General features: G+C 44.2%; 1 protein-coding gene across 2 annotated transcripts in view; it reads left to right on the top strand.

Moving 5' to 3' along the window:
- Positions 1-621: 621 nt before the first annotated feature.
- Positions 622-15,818, top strand: part of dag1 (dystroglycan 1) — a 45,969-nt gene continuing 30,772 nt past the window's right edge. Inside the window, exons 1-2 of one of the 2 annotated variants that reach the window (XM_079511049.1) lie at positions 634-765; positions 1,013-1,345. The gene's annotated coding sequence lies outside the window, so the exon portion shown is untranslated. Of the gene's footprint in view, positions 1,346-15,818 lie in introns of both variants that reach the window. The other variant, XM_079511048.1, reaches the window with a different exon arrangement.

The following is a 15,818-nucleotide window of genomic DNA, read 5'->3' as shown; positions in this document are numbered from 1 at the left end:
ATCATAATTTCACCAGACAAAGTGTTAAATCAACGTATTGACTAATTTGCCTATTATTTGTCTATTATCAGGAGGGGGAATGCATAGGCTACTGGGATTAGCCACTAGGTCTGGGTTAGCCTAGGTTGTGCACAGGGGGGGCTAGTGTGTGTGTGTGTGTGTGTGTGTGTGTGTGTGTGTGTGTGTGTGTGTGAGTGTGTGTGTGTGTGTGTGTGTGTGTGTGTGTGTGGGGGGGGGGTGTAAGGAATGGAGACAGGAGAGTCAAGAAAGACAGCAATAATTGTGTGGAATCAAAACATCTCTCTCTCTCTCCCTCTGTGTGTGTGTGTGTGTGTGTGCGTGTGTGTGTGTGTGTGAGACGTGTGTGAGCGTGCGCGTGTGCGTGACTGTGCGCGCGTGTGTGTGTGTGTGCGTGTGTGCGTGCGTGCGTGCATGTGGTGGAGAGAGAGAGAGAGAGAGAGAGAAAGAGAGAGAGAGAGAGAGAGAGAGATAGGGTGGGGGCAGTTGGGGGTGGAGTAATTCAGAGAATGCAAGGCAAGTTCCCTCCCATTCCTCCTCCCCCTCTGTCTCCTTCTAGTTCCACTCCTCCAATGGAAATTCATCCTTCAAGCTCTCCAGCGGACATTTGCGTCGAGGACCTCGGCAGGATAAGGACATACAGGGGCGAGGTCCAAGCAGGCACAGACATCATCTCGCTGGGTTAATGGGTGTACTGGTAACGGCGGAACTATAGCTCATCTTAGAACGGCGAATCAAGACCTTAAGGTTAGCCTGATATTTCAACCACTACTGTATCTCAAACCGTTATGTGATTTTCTCCCTCCCTCGTCTTTTTCTATTCTTTTTTTTTTGTTTTCTTCTTTTCTTTTGGGTGAAGGTGAACTTGTTTCCCGGCAGGCAGTGGCACACTGGCACATCCGCAGAAGGATCTGATATCAAATAACTGTCACTGTTCTGGTGGTGAATTGTTTCTTATTCCACGGTGATCTTTTTTCTTTTTTTTGTAATAAAGGCGCTTTGCTCTGCGACTACCACTAACTTTGGATCACCTCGCCGAGGAGGAGCAGTCATTGTGACGCCAGCGAAAGGGGAACGGGAGACGGAGATTTGACACCGACACGCCAGCCTATATTTGTCCGTCGTGGAAGAGAAGGAAAGGAACGAAGGATCGTGGCTGGACGTCAACCAAGCGGCGACACACGGAGGAGTGTGTGTTTGTGTGTGTGTGTGTGTGTGTGTGCCATAGGCTATACTGCTCCTCTTCCACACACACGGGGAGAAGAACCGAACCGCCGAGAAGACCGAACGAACGAACGGGGGGATTTTAAAACGAGGAGAATTCACGGTCAGTTTCTGTTTTTTAAATCACGGTCTTGAAATCTCTTCCTGCGCCCGCGCGCGTGTATTAGTAGCATGCGTGATTCCAGGCCAGCATATGTGGCATACAGTAGTAGGCTACTACATGTCATGTATGGTGTATGAATGTGTGTGTATGTGGCATACAGACAGAGACAGTAGGCTACTACATGTCATGTATGGTGTATGAATGTGTGTGTATGTGGCATACAGTGCATATATGCATGAATGCATGTGTCATACAGTAGTCTACGGTATGGCAAGCCTTTTGACCATTATGATTATGAATGGCTGTTGTGGCATATACAGGACAAACATATGAATGTGTAATAGCCTATATGTCGTGGTTGTGTCAGGACATGTTGTGTATGTGGAACACACAGCACATGACATACACATTAACATTCAGTATTATTACATGTGTGGCTGTGTGTGTGTGGTTGAGTCACTATAGCGAAAGTGAACGAGATGATAGGCAGGGGAGAAGAATCTCAGAGGGAGATATAGAGCCTAGCTGTGTGTTGTGTTGGTGGAATCGTGGGGGCTAACAAACATTGACTGCGGACGGTTTGTCTTTATTTATAGCAGTCGAACTCACTCAATTCCCACGTTTTTACCGAATGTATGTATGAGCATGTTTGAGTTTGACTATATGATATCGTCGTGTCGTCGCGGACTGTGTGGTCTGAGACTCAGGCAGCGCTCCTCCAGTCCAAAGCAGAGCGGAGGGAGAGAGAGGATATTTTTGGCATTCAGTCGTCGTGTTATTAGCTGGCTTGCTGGGCTACTTATCCCGGCAGCTACCGCGTCTCACCCCCCGCCCACTTCCCTCCCTCCTAACCCTCCCCGGCCGACCGGGGCCGTGCCTGCCCTGCACACACACAGTGCACAGCTGACCCGACTCCAGTCCAGAGGACTCGGATTCGGCCAGCCCAGCCATGCATAGCCTCCTTCACCCCCCCCCCCCTCCCCTACCCCACCACCAGCCCCTGGCTTGGTTCAAGCAAAAACAGGTGCATTTTTAAACGGGGCTGGGAATGGCTCTCATTTTAATTTTTAAGTGATTGCTGTTTCACAGTCTGTGTACATTACAGTCCCGTTACATTGCAGCCCATAGGCGTTATTTTGGTTCTATTCTTGGCCGCAATTGGGCCCCCAGCCCCCCTGTTTTAGATTAAGATAATCGAGGAGTGAATCCTTCCAGGTTCGTTTAGTGTCCTCTTTTGACTTGTCTTCTTTTACTGTGTGTGTGTGTGTGTGTGTGTGTGTGTGTGTGTGTGTGTGTGCGTGCCAATGTACTGTAGCCTAATTTTTATTTTCTACTGTGCTACTGGCCTCTACCATGTTTGTGCCCTGTGGGACGCTGGGCTCCATGTTTGTGCCCTGGGACGCTGGGCTCCATGTTTGTGCCCTGGGACGCTGGGCTCCATGTTTGTGCCCTGTGGGACGCTGGGCTTCTAAATGGGATACATGCAAATAGAGGGAAACACTATGTAGTGAATCATTGTATCCACCACTACAGGCAGAGCTGTTTTATAAATGTATAATGACCCCAAACTCCCCCCCCAAGAGATCACAGCATATAGGCCTGTGTGTGTCTGAGTGTGTCACCTAATGATAAACCAGGCTCTTTAGGCGGGCAAAGTGTGTGTTTCACCGTGAATCTTGTCGTGATTCCCCTCACGTCTGCTCTGCCATGGAGACGTTTGAAAGCCATGCAGCCCTGCTCGCGGTCTGTCTCCTCGGCAGAGCAAGCCAGGGAAGACAAAGAGGCCAGGATATGATGAATGTTCAGTACCCTAGATTCTTCTAGGGCCTAGAAGTACCCACCTACATTCAGCAGGCAGTCTACATGTGCCTACAGGCAACAGCAACACATCAGGGCTATATTACCCATGCCCTGTGTAATGTGTGCATAAGATCCAGTCAGATAAGGGTTAAAGCAAGCTAGCAATTTTGGCTAGACTACAAAGGTGGTTTTCAAAAGAGCATACAATTGGTATCTGACCTTTTGAGTTTCGCTTACTATTCTTCTCCAGTTTTGGCTTCTGTCCATTGATAATTTAGAGTAGCCTATCATGTATAAAGGGCAAACAAGATTATTATTATTAATGATGATAATGATAATATATTATTATTAAAAATCATATTGAGCCAGATCAGAATTATACAATGTCCAGGACTATATTTCAACATAATAAATAAAACAATTCATCAATGAATCTCTTATCTATAGGCTATTATACAGACAAGCTAGAAAGCATTCTTGAACTGTACGTTTACATAAGACATGTCAACACATAATGTCACTAAATTATATACAGTCTATTTAAAGGAAAAGGTTGTTTTTTAACCGGTTTGAATCCATATGACTTTGCTTACTCTAAATAACTACCGTAAAGTGAATTATTCACTAATGGGCCATTTGGAGGGTTTGAATGTGTCCCCTGGGTGTATTTAGTCTGTCAGTAGGCCACAGACTAGGCGGAGAGTGGCACCTATATCCCTATTCATTCCCAATGGATATAAATCAATGTAAGAGGTATGCTTTCAGCTTGCTCTGTTTTATGCCTTTATAGTTGCTCCCAGATGGACTCAAATCAACAACCAAAGCATATTTTCATTTCTTTTTACTACATTGAGGTCTATTGAGTAGAACTGTAGGCTATGTATTGCCAGTTACCACTGATGTAAATCAGCAATCAGATCTACAGCTGAGCACACTTTCTCTCTCTCTCTCTGTGTGTGTGTGTGTGTGTGTGTGTGTGTGTGTGTGTGTGTGTGTGTGTGTGTGTGCGCGCGTGCGTGTAAACAAGCATCATGTTAGGACTGGTGTCTTTAATCCCCTACACAGCTATGTGTTTGTTTACCAGAGAGCAACAGGATGGAACAGCCTATATTGAATACGTGGGTGTAAGGTGGTGGTGGTGGTGGAGGGGGGTTTGGCGCTGGCGGCGCTGAAATTTGTACTTGCACAGGACTTAAAATCTCTTCATACGTCTTGAGTTTGCAGCGGTGTGTGATCGACACTAAATGGTGAGATGTTTAGTCTTTGGCGGGGGTATTTAGAATTGGTGCGTGTGTTGTGTGTTTTGAGTCTGCATGCTAGCTTCTGGCGTGTGTGTGTGTGTGTGTGTGTGTGTGTGTGTGTGTGTGTGTGTGTGTGTGTGTGTGTGTGTGTGTGTGTGTGTGTGTGTGTGTGTGTGTGTGTGTGTGTGTGTGTGTGTGTGTGTGTGTGTGTGTGTGTGTGTGTGTGTTAGTAACACTGCAATAAGTAGTAGTATATTAGTAAGAGCATCAGTAGCAGCAGCAGTGTAAACCAGATTAGTGTCGCTGGCTGGCTGGCTGCTCTAGTAAATAACCTCAGATTGTCTTGTCTCCAGAAAGAGAAGCAGAGGACAAACAGCCAGCTGTACATGTTCATTGGAATCCTCTATTGTGTGTTTATATGTGAGCATGTTAATAATATAAAATTGTTAAAAATCCATTTGTGGTTGTGGTTGATGCCAACTTTTAAGGGGAGGTTCGGGTTGTGTGTGTGTGTGTGTGTGTGTGTGTGTGTGTGTGTGTGTGTGTGTGTGTGTGTGTGTGTGTGTGTGTGTGTGTGTGTGTGTGTGTGTGTGTGTGTGTGTGTGTGTGTGTGTGTGTGTGTGTGTGTGTGTGTGTGTGTGTGTGTGCTGGAGGAGTCAAGAGCAGCACGCTGTTAGTCTGTTAGTCTAAAAGGCTTTAAATTACCTCTAAAAGAGAAATGTCCTGCAGCCGTCTCTTTTCAAGCTGATGATTAGGGAGCTCTGTATTGGACCTCTACACTTTGATGATTAGGGAGCTCTGTATTGGACCTCTACACTTTGATTAGGGAGCTCTGTATTGGACCTCTACACTTTGATGATTAGGGAGCTCTGTATTGGACCTCTACACTTTTCGCACACATGCAACTACAATTTGTTCACATTAGCTCTGCCATGTGCTTTAATGCAGTTTAATATGAAAGTCTTCGTGGTCGCGCTTGGTTATTTTTTATTTCTGTCCTCCTTGAAGCTTGCAGAATAGTATTTGAGTAATCATAGTCACATACGAAACAAGATAGCACATTCAAACCCCACTTCAGTTCAAGAAGTGTGTTAGGCAATTAAGCTTGACGATATGCTGATTCCACCTTAGGGAAATGCAGTTTAGAAAAATAAATTCACATTTTTGTATTTGTATGAAACAGTTATTTCCTCCCCTTGGTTATTTATGCAAACCATTATACGCTGACTTATAACGTGTCCTCAAGAACCCCCCTCCCCCGACACTTGGTACCCCATGGTAGCATCTGAAAAGTATTTATGTCAATCTTATGAGGCTCTTTCCTCCTAATCATTCCTTTAAATCGATTTAAACAAAACAAAAACAACATACTGTGATGATTCATGTCATACAATTTCAGGCTCAGCACAAATGACATACAGCACAATATAAAAGACACATGGCATACGGGAGGCAGTCATACATACTCTCCACGTCTCCAGACACATTCCTGAACCCCCTGCATGCAGTACCTCTTCTCTCAGCCCCCTCCCAGCCGACCAATCTTAGGCTCTCTGCTTCTTCAAATTGAAGAGACATGGTGGGTGTGTGTGGGTATCTTCTGGTGGGGCTGCATCCCACATAGTTTTGAGATTCTGATACCGTACCATTGCTTGCCTATTCTGAAGGCTTTGGATAGAGCGTGTCTGGAAAAAGAAAAAGGGGAAAGTGTGCATGTTGCAGAATAAGTCCATCGCTTTGGGAGACGGGATTTATATCCTATGCGTGGTAAGAATCACTCACTCTCTCGTTGACTCCCCCCCCTTCACCCCTCTGGACTAAAATAGCGAATGAGCCATCGACATTTTCTGTGGCTCCACCTCCTTGGCTATTCTTTCACTGTGAGTCACACAGACTGAAAACAAACAAACAAAAAAACATGACCCCACTTGTCGATGCACATGCTTTTTGTCACAACTAAAAAATAATACGTTCTTTGGAGGTTATAATTAAAAAGCCCAACTTGCTGAAGGTGTGGAATACGTGGCTATTTGCGGCCTCTATTCTTAGTATAGTATGATAACACCAGGAAGAGAAAGGAGCTTGGGTTGATAAGGTTCGTTAGCAAAGTCCTTTGGTGTGAATGTGGACATAGGATAAGAGAACTGCAGTTGGTTCCTGACTGTCTGGCATTGTCATGTCAATATGCCTCCAGATAAAAGCCAATAATAATATCCCTTAACCAAAATGTGACGTTCTTTTAAGCCTCCAATTCATTTCTATATGTTTAATCCCTTTTTTGTACACTGCATTCTTTTGTTATCCTTTGTCTAAAATGTGTTGTCAAGGGATAATACATGTGTGCAATCACCAACCAAGTCAACCTCCATGTATGTTAGCTATTGATGGGCATTGAAGTAACTTGATGGAGAAACCCATTGTACTATTAGATGAGTCAACATCGCAGAAGGCTCACCGCCTCAAATCTTACACCTTTTAACTGTTGGCATATAACTCAGTCTTTACTATTTCATGCCATGTTTAAAGTTTTATGACCCCGTCACATTCCCTATGAGCTCCAGTGTTTACCGCAGTCTGTCTAACCCAGCCTTGGGTTTTATGTCCTCTGGGTACAGGAGTACCCAGCTGTTATCTTCAGTCTGCTGCCGAGAGGAGTCTGAATTATGCTTTGGTTGTACGCAGGTGTCGCACACTGGAAATAGCTAATGTACAAGATCACAACTCGTCGCACTGCAGCGTGTTGTGAGCTTGTAGATGTTGTGCATGCGTAACTATTACTAACCAAGTATAAATTAGGCATAATAGTCAAAGGTCTGTGAAGGGCTGTGAAGAGCATACTTAACTTTATATGGCCTTGAAATATTTAGTATACTTTGTCTTTTGTATCTCACAATATCTGAGAACAATTTCTATTGTGCCTCTCTCTCGTGATGTATGCATGTTTAGCCTATCGTTGGACAATATCTGGAGTCAAATTAAACTGTGTCAAACAGTATATCCTCAATATATTGTTTGATTAATGATTGTATTCTGTACCCCAATGAACCATTGGAAAAGACAGTTGGGCTCCCAATAGACTTTTAGTTAATATTAGTCTAGTTAATATTAAAGGATTCTTCTTCAGTGTAAACATTTGCCTACAAATCATAAGTGCTTGAACATGATCCCCATTAAGTCACAATGGCTGCTGGCACTGTAGTATAGACCAGCAGTAGAGCAGCAGTTGACCTGGTTGGAGCTCAGGACTCTATAATAAGGAGTCAAGGACACAGGAAATCATAACCGGATTGCAGCTATGGCTGCATGTCTTTCATCATTCATTATGGTGGTATGCATCGCCACAATAAACACACAGGATATGGCAAAGAAGAAAACGGCGCATGGTGGCGTGGGTTTGAGACCATCTATGGCCTAATGGAGACCATCTATGGCCTAATGCCCTGGCCTCTATGGCCTAATGCCCTGGCTGTGGGTTTGAGACCATCTATGGCCTAATGCCCTGGCTGTGGGTTTGAGACCATCTATGGCCTAATGCCCTGGCTGTGGGTTTGAGACCATCTATGGCCTAATGCCCTGGCTGTGGGTTTGAGACCATCTATGGCCTAATGCCCTGGCTGTGGGTTTGAGACCATCTATGGCCTAATGCCCTGGCTGTGGGTTTGAGACCATCTATGGCCTAATGCCCTGGCTGTGGGTTTGAGACCATCTATGGCCTAATGCCCTGGCTGTGCTGTTATCATCTATGGCCTAATGCCCTGGCTGTGGGTTTGAGACCATCTATGGCCTAATGCCCTGGCTGTGGGTTTGAGACCATCTATGGCCTAATGCCCTGGCTGTGGGTTTGAGACCATCTATGGCCTAATGCCCTGGCTGTGAGACCATCTATGGCCTAATGCCCTGGCTGTGCTGTTATCATCTATGGCCTAATGCCCTGGCTGTGGGTTTGAGACCATCTATGGCCTAATGCCCTGGCTGTGGGTTTGAGACCATCTATGGCCTAATGCCCTGGCTGTGGGTTTGAGACCATCTATGGCCTAATGCCCTAGCTGTGAGACCATCTATGGCCTAATGCCCTGGCTGTGCTGTTATCATTATTTGAGACCATCTATGGCCTAATGCCCTGGCTGTGCTGTTATCATTATTTTGCTGTACTGTCAAATAATGAAGGAATAGTCAAATAAGAAATTGTGTGGATCTTGGGATTCACATGTGAACAGCATGGGTCCAATGTGGATCTCAGAATTCATGTGGGCGAGCCTGTGATGCCAGTGGTCTTTGGCGTCATGTATGGCGTATTATTATTATTATTATTATGGCGTCATGTATGGCGTATTATGGCCCCAGATCTTTGGCGTCATGTATGGCGTATTATGGCCCCAGATGTGCCCATAGTTTGAACCAATCTGAGCCCCTTTGACATTACATCATAAGGTGTGAGTAAAAATATTCTAGTCGCCTATAAGTAATAATAAGTATAAAATGTGAACACAAATAAAGAAATAGCAGAGGTGCCTCTGTAGCCTACGGGCAGTGTGCAGACTGTGCACTGAGACACACAGACTGACCCTCTTATATTTTATCTCATATTCCCTTGGTTGTGAAAAAGCCAAATCCAGCAGTCGGTGGATATTTGGTAAACTGCTGTCCGGTCAAACGACACTGGAAAGCATTCACTGAGGCCTGGGGGTTGTGCCCAATCACCAGTGCTTTTGGATAATAAATGTTTCATTAAAAAACCAAAACATTCGCCCAGATATCTTTTTGACAAACAACTACTTATTATTTTTCTCACGCCACTGTAGTGGCACCATGGCTGTTATGACACATTTTGAGGTTTCACAATATCGGGACACACAACTCCTGCGTTCCAATAATGTGTGCGTGTCACTATGTCCGACTTATTTAGTCTGAAAGAAAGTAACTGCTGCAAATTGCTGTGCAATTGTAACTGTCTGCTATCAGTTATAGAGCTACTGCCATGACACACATCCATGGAGACGGTCACCATTATCATGACCACAATGATATAATATGACACTCCCATTGCTGCCATACTGTAGGTATGATAATACAGTGAACATCTTTTCAGACAGTGTTTCTGGGCCCATTCCCCACTCTACTGCCTTTCACCCCTCATCATCTCCTCCTCCACCCCTCCACCCCTCCACCCCTCCTCCTCCACCCCTCATCATCTCCTCCTCTGTATAGGGTTGATTACAGCCCTAATAGCTATGCAAAAAGTGGAGATCGTGACCATGTGTGTTACTGCTGAGTTGGTAAAGGAAGAGATAGTCACGGGGAGAGACCCAAGACATAAGAGAGAGAAAACCATTAGGGAAAGTCAGCAAGATGGTGTCACGAAGAGAGGGAGAGAGAGAGAGAGAGAGAGAGGATAACATTGGGAGAGTTTGAGAAAGGGTCGGCAGTGCAGTAATTAGTTCTGGGGCATTAACTGGTGATCAGTGGACGGTTTTATTAGGCAGCATGTTGTTTTGGCTGGTTAGCCTTTTGGACATGGAATCAAATGGAACACCACGTTGCTCGGTCACCCATGGGAGGAATTCTATGGCAATGCCAGAACACTCACTGTGGGGAAAACAACAAGAATTCTCTTATCACTACATCATAATAATCGAGAGAAAGTAAAAAAAAGTCCAAAGTCTTCTTTTTGTCTTTGCAGTTCATGCTGTTTCTAAAATGAATGTTTTATTAGCCTGTGTTTTTCTGCCTGACTGGTCTTTTGTATCCAAATGGCTGACCATTTAGGGTTGCCTAGTCAACCATAGAGGAATAGAGGACCATTTAGGGTTGCCTAGTCAACCATAGAGGAATTACTCAAAAATGCTTACACATTGTGGAAAAAAAAACCAAATTCTAAATGTGACCACCACAAAACCGTTATCAGAATTTACTTTTAGCAAAGCTGTTTGCTTTCTATAATCATATTTTAGGCTGGATTACATAATATGCAATAGTATTTATCATTCATATATCGTTTATATTATATATATATCGTATTTGATTTGTAGAACCATTTTTGGGAAAACATGTTTTTAAATTGTTATTAAATATTTCTTGAGGTTTCTTTTTCACTCTATAAAATGTTTCCCTTTCTTGTTTTAAGTCTGAGGTCAAAGGGCTGTTTTTGGTTGGTTAGTCTTTTGGATACAGAGCCAAATGCAGAGCCCTGTTGCCTAGTCAACCGTGAAGGAATTCTGCTGCGCCACACACACACACACACACACACACACACACACACACACACACACACACACACACACACACACACACACACACACACACACACACACACACACACACACACACACACACACACACACACACAAACAACCAGACACAACCACTGAATGTTAAAGCATGTTGCCACAATGACAAGCCAGACTCTATTTTACTAAGGAATAACGTTTAACTCGCGCTCAGTGATTGACACAAAAGTATTATTATTGTTATTAAACATGAAAAGGCCTTTGGTTTTAGATTATCTGGCATCTTGTGTTGACACCACGGAGGGTAAGAAACACCAAAGAAAATATGAATTGTTTTTCATTTTAAAATATGAAGCTCATTTGGCTTACTTCTACACCACTTCTGAACTCTTTTAAAGAGCCGAGTCTTATGATTATAATTTAAACATTTGATTTACAAAGTGTAGCTGTGTGTGTGTGTGTGTGTGTGTGTGTGTGTGTGTGTGTGTGTGTGTGTGTGTGTGTGTGTGTGTGTGTGTGTGTGTGTGTGTGTGTGTGTGTGTGTGTGTGTGTGTGTGTGTGTGTGTGTGTGTGTGTGTGTGTGTGTGTGTGTGTGTGTGTGTGTGTGTGTGTGTGTGTGTGTGTGTGTGTGTGTGTGTGTGTGTGTGTGTGTGTGTGTGTGTGTGTGTGTGTGTGTGTGTGTGTGTGCAAACATCTCACGTAAATCCACCTGGCCCGGCTGCTTTTACAATGCTGGTGGAAGACAAACATAGCAAGCCTGGACTGGAAACGAGGCAGGAGAACACAGAGCAGTGTCAAATCTCACAGCCAAACACCATCAGTGGTTGTCTTCACACCAGCCATCTCACTCGTGTGTGTGTGTGTGTGTGTGTGTGTGTGTGTGTGTGTGTGTGTGTCTGTGGTGTTCTGATCTTCTGAATGGATGACATTGTTTTCTGGCATGGATCCACACACACACACACACACACACACACACACACACACACACACACACACACACACACACACACACACACTTATGCATTGACTCAGTTCCACAAAAAGGCTTTACCTTACACCATTCTACAATTTGTGGAAGCCGTGACAAAATGGTGAAAGCAAATAACAGTAGTAATACGAACACATTTTTTTTAGATGGTCCCAAATATGGTAAATGTTGTGCCTTTATCCAAGGCAATGTGCACTACATTCACCCATTCACACACGCATCCATACACCAGCGGCTAGAGGAAACCAAGCAAGTCACCGACCTGCTCACCAGGAGCAATTAGGGGTTCAGTGTCTTGCTCAAGGACGCTTCGACACTAACTCTGGGGATGTTTTCTGGAAAGCGCTTCGTAACGGGGGTTTTGAGTCGACTGTTCATTCAAGTGAATACTTCAAGGGTGTGAATCTTCACTGTTATGACAGGATATACACACACACACACACACACACACACACACACACACACACACACACACACACACACACACACACACACACACACACACACACACACACACACAGCAAGAGGAAACGCCCTTTGGGCAATGGATCAAGATCAAGATGTGATGACTCGACCATTCGTCCATTCATCCATCCATCCGACTCACATGATAGGTACTAGGTAGTCACTCATAAGAGTGAGAGCTGTCGTCTGCGAATACAAACTAATAATTCATGTTCCACAGTGTGTGTGTGTGTGTGTGTGTGTGTGTGTGTGTGTGCGTGTGTGTGTGGGGCCTGGGAGCACAAGATTAGTGTGCACTGCCTTCCTTTTTCACTGTACGTGTCTTTTGTTCAGCACCTGTAGAATCTTTTGACATATGTTGTGCGTGCTTCCCTTTGGATTCTATTTCTAGTGAGAGAGAGAGAGAGAGAGAGTGTGTGTGTGTGTGTTTGTGTGTGTGTGTGTGTGTGTGTGTGTGTGTGTGTGTGTGTGTGTGTGTGTGTGTGTGTGTGTGTGTGTGTGTGTGGGGAGAGACAGGCTGAAGGGGGGGACTTGGGAGTGACAGGAAATATGTGTCAGTGTAGCGTCTTGATTGATGGGTGTGGAGGATGCAGTAATGGAGAGAACGGGAGAGAGGTGGGCAGAGAAGGAGGAGAGAGTGAGAGAGTGAGAGAGTTGAGAACTTGGTGCAGATAAATTAACTCAGAAATACACATAATGGAAACAGACCGAAGGAGCCAAGTGGAGGAAAACGACGAGTGGTTGGGTGAAAATTAAAAATGTAAACAGAAAAGTCCTGAATCAACAACAAGCTGTACCAACGCCGTCCTTCAAGGAGTCATTTTGACCTCCGCGGGCACTTCCAGAACTCGAAGGAGGTGGGGGCGGCATTGTTTACATGGTCGCCGCTTCAAAGAGCATTACAATTTAATAAGGCAGTAATCTTCAAGGGTAAATGGCCCGTGCCGTGCACCGAGCACGCCTAGCAACCTCCTCTGGTGCCCAGAATAGATCAGCCTATCGCCCTTTTTAAAAGAAACCCCTATCACTAATCTCAAAAGGGGGTTCATTTCTGAAATGACGTAGATTCATTTTGAAGGACAAAATGATTACACAAAGTTCAACATTTAATATCCTTCATGTATAAAAGGGTCCACTTTGTCGAAGTGCTATCGCTCCCATGGCCAAGTACGTGTACGTGCGTCGCCTGCTGTTCTTTAAAAATACATTTAGATTTTGGCCCTTGGTTCTTTTGTAAGAATGTGTGTTACTTTTTCAAAGGAATGTGTCATTTTGAAATCTAGCAGTTGAGTTAGGCTGTAATATCTGTGACAGGCTGCATGAGTCACTCGGCGTACAGCTGAATGTGGACACACTTTTCAACATACCAAGAACAACTAGGAAAATGTGCTCCCAAGTCTCTGCCAGGACGGGTTGACTAACCCAGCAGAATCCGCACATTTTAGAAGTCAGTCATCATACATTGTCAATTTGTCAGTGATACATCTTGAACATAATGCAAAATGGTGGGAAATCTTGTCAAGACAGAAATGTGCCCAAGGAGGAATCCAGGGTAAAAACTCATTGATTGTATGACCCATGGTTCAAGGTTTATAGGTCAAAACATGACACCACCTGTTCTAGCACCTCCATCTCCATGAGGTTCTTTCTTGGCCTCATACTGGCAAGGTGTGCGTGGCCATTGAAATGAAGTTCCAGTCAGACAGTTGAACCCATCCATTCACTGGGATCTCCAGGTTTTGGATCCAATCCGTTGTACACTCGATGACAATTATTGGATGTAAACGGTGGACCCAATCCAACTATGCTTTTTGTAAGTATGTGAAAGTAATTGAGGCTGCCAAGCAAATGTGATTTATATTTGGCAGAGTCCAGGCGCTGCTCAGAAATCAACTGCCTGAGGCACCTATTGATGACGTGCTGTCAGTCAGGACCACACAGGAAAAAAAAGAAAGAAAAGAGAAATGGTCATTCTCACCAGTTTGTTTTGCACAATTTCTGTGATTTATTGTATTCAGATGAATACGGCATTTGAAGCTTTTTTTGTTTTTAACCCATTTTGAGCGGGAACCCCTTTTGGTGTTTTAAACATTATGTTATAATTTAGCTATTGAAAAATAGCAGATCTACAAGCTCATAGCGCGCCACCAAGTGGCGCGCTGTGAGCTTGTAGGTCTGCTATTTTTGAAAAATCGTGAAAATATTTATTTCAGAAAACTGGGTTAATATAGCGTATTAGGTGAGATAAATTCCTGATGGGAACTGGGTTGAAAGCAATCGATATCAGCGGTGACAGCATAATAACCCTCAGTCCCGAGATCATCAGCGTTTTGGAACTACTCGTAACAAGTCCTTTCCCAAACATGCATGTCTGAGAGAGAAAACAGTCCCTGAGGCCTGAAGGCAACATGAGGAACTCCTCCATCATCTGCTCTGTATTGAAGTGCCGAGGCATTGTGCTACCGGCCCACGGCTTCCATTGAAGCTCACCTCAAACCAGGTGTGGATCTGACTCAGGGTAAGGCCTGTAATCAGCTGAAGACATGCTCCTCTGGAATGCTATGAATGCTCTTTGAACACTCAGAGACCCTAGACCCTCAGAGGCCCAGCCTAGACCCTTTAACTAGCCTTCCCGTTCCCGAGCATACCATAATGTGCGTGACATGAACAGTCGGCAAAAATAAGCAAACGTCCAGCGGAAATAGCCTCGCTTTAGATTGGCTGTTTTTGACAGAGAGAGATGGATGGATAGATGCCATCATTGGTCACGTGGAGGAATTCCAGTCGCCCCGAGGTAGCGCAGTAGTTCGAATTACAAAGTTAGAGATACAGAGTAAGGAAAGCAAGTCGGACACAGCATAGGTATGAAATAACAATGAGAAGCATGATCAGTAATGAACAAAAAGTATAACAAAGTCAACAAAGTATATATTATGTGGCTAGCAGCTTCGTGAGAAGCATGGCTTATTTTAAAAAGAAAAATAGACTTCCAATTGATCTATTATGCACTAGTAAACAGAAGGTAGGCAATGATACATCATTTACATATAATGTGAATTATGAACATGCAAATCTCAGGGGGAGAAACAAACCAGGAAAAAAAAGTAATCTAAAGCCAAAATAAAAATGGCAGAGTTCACTGCTCTGTTTGTTTACAGAGAAGAAAAAGGAGTTAGAGGGAAGGGAAGGCAAATTGAAGTAATTCATCTGCAGCCTTGGTTGTTGTTCTGTGAGACGCACCAGCATGTTATCAGGATGTACAGAACCAAGCTTTAAAAGACTCACATTTGCTCCTATCTCTCTGTCATTTAGCAGGATATATCAATTCAACTAAGTTATATTACAAAAATCACACCCGTGTGAACTGAGTGGTGTAAGGTATTATATAGCCTGATCAGCTGTGGTCTGACGTAATGTCTGACGTAATGAAATCATCATCAACCAATCAGCATCAACCATGCTCATTTTTTGAGCACAGACAGACAGACAGACAGACAGACAGACAGACAGACAGACAGACAGACAGACTAACAAAGCCAGTAAAGCCAGTAAAGGTAGAACATACTGTCTGTCTCTCTCTCTCTCTCTCTCTCTCTCTCTCTCTCTCTCTCTGTCTTTCTGTCTCTCTCTCTCTCTGTCTCTCTCTGTCTCTCTCTGTCTCTCTCTCTCTCTGTCTCTCTCTGTCTATCTCTCTCTCTCTGTATCTCTGTCTCTCTGTCTCTCTGTCTCTCTGTCTCTCTGTCTCTCTCTCT

The sequence above is a fragment of the Electrona antarctica genome (assembly GCF_951216825.1).
Source record: "Electrona antarctica genome assembly, chromosome: 9".
Lineage (NCBI taxonomy): Eukaryota > Metazoa > Chordata > Actinopteri > Myctophiformes > Myctophidae > Electrona > Electrona antarctica.
Note: the sequence above shows the minus strand (reverse complement) of the source record. Positions and strands in the feature narration are given on the sequence as shown.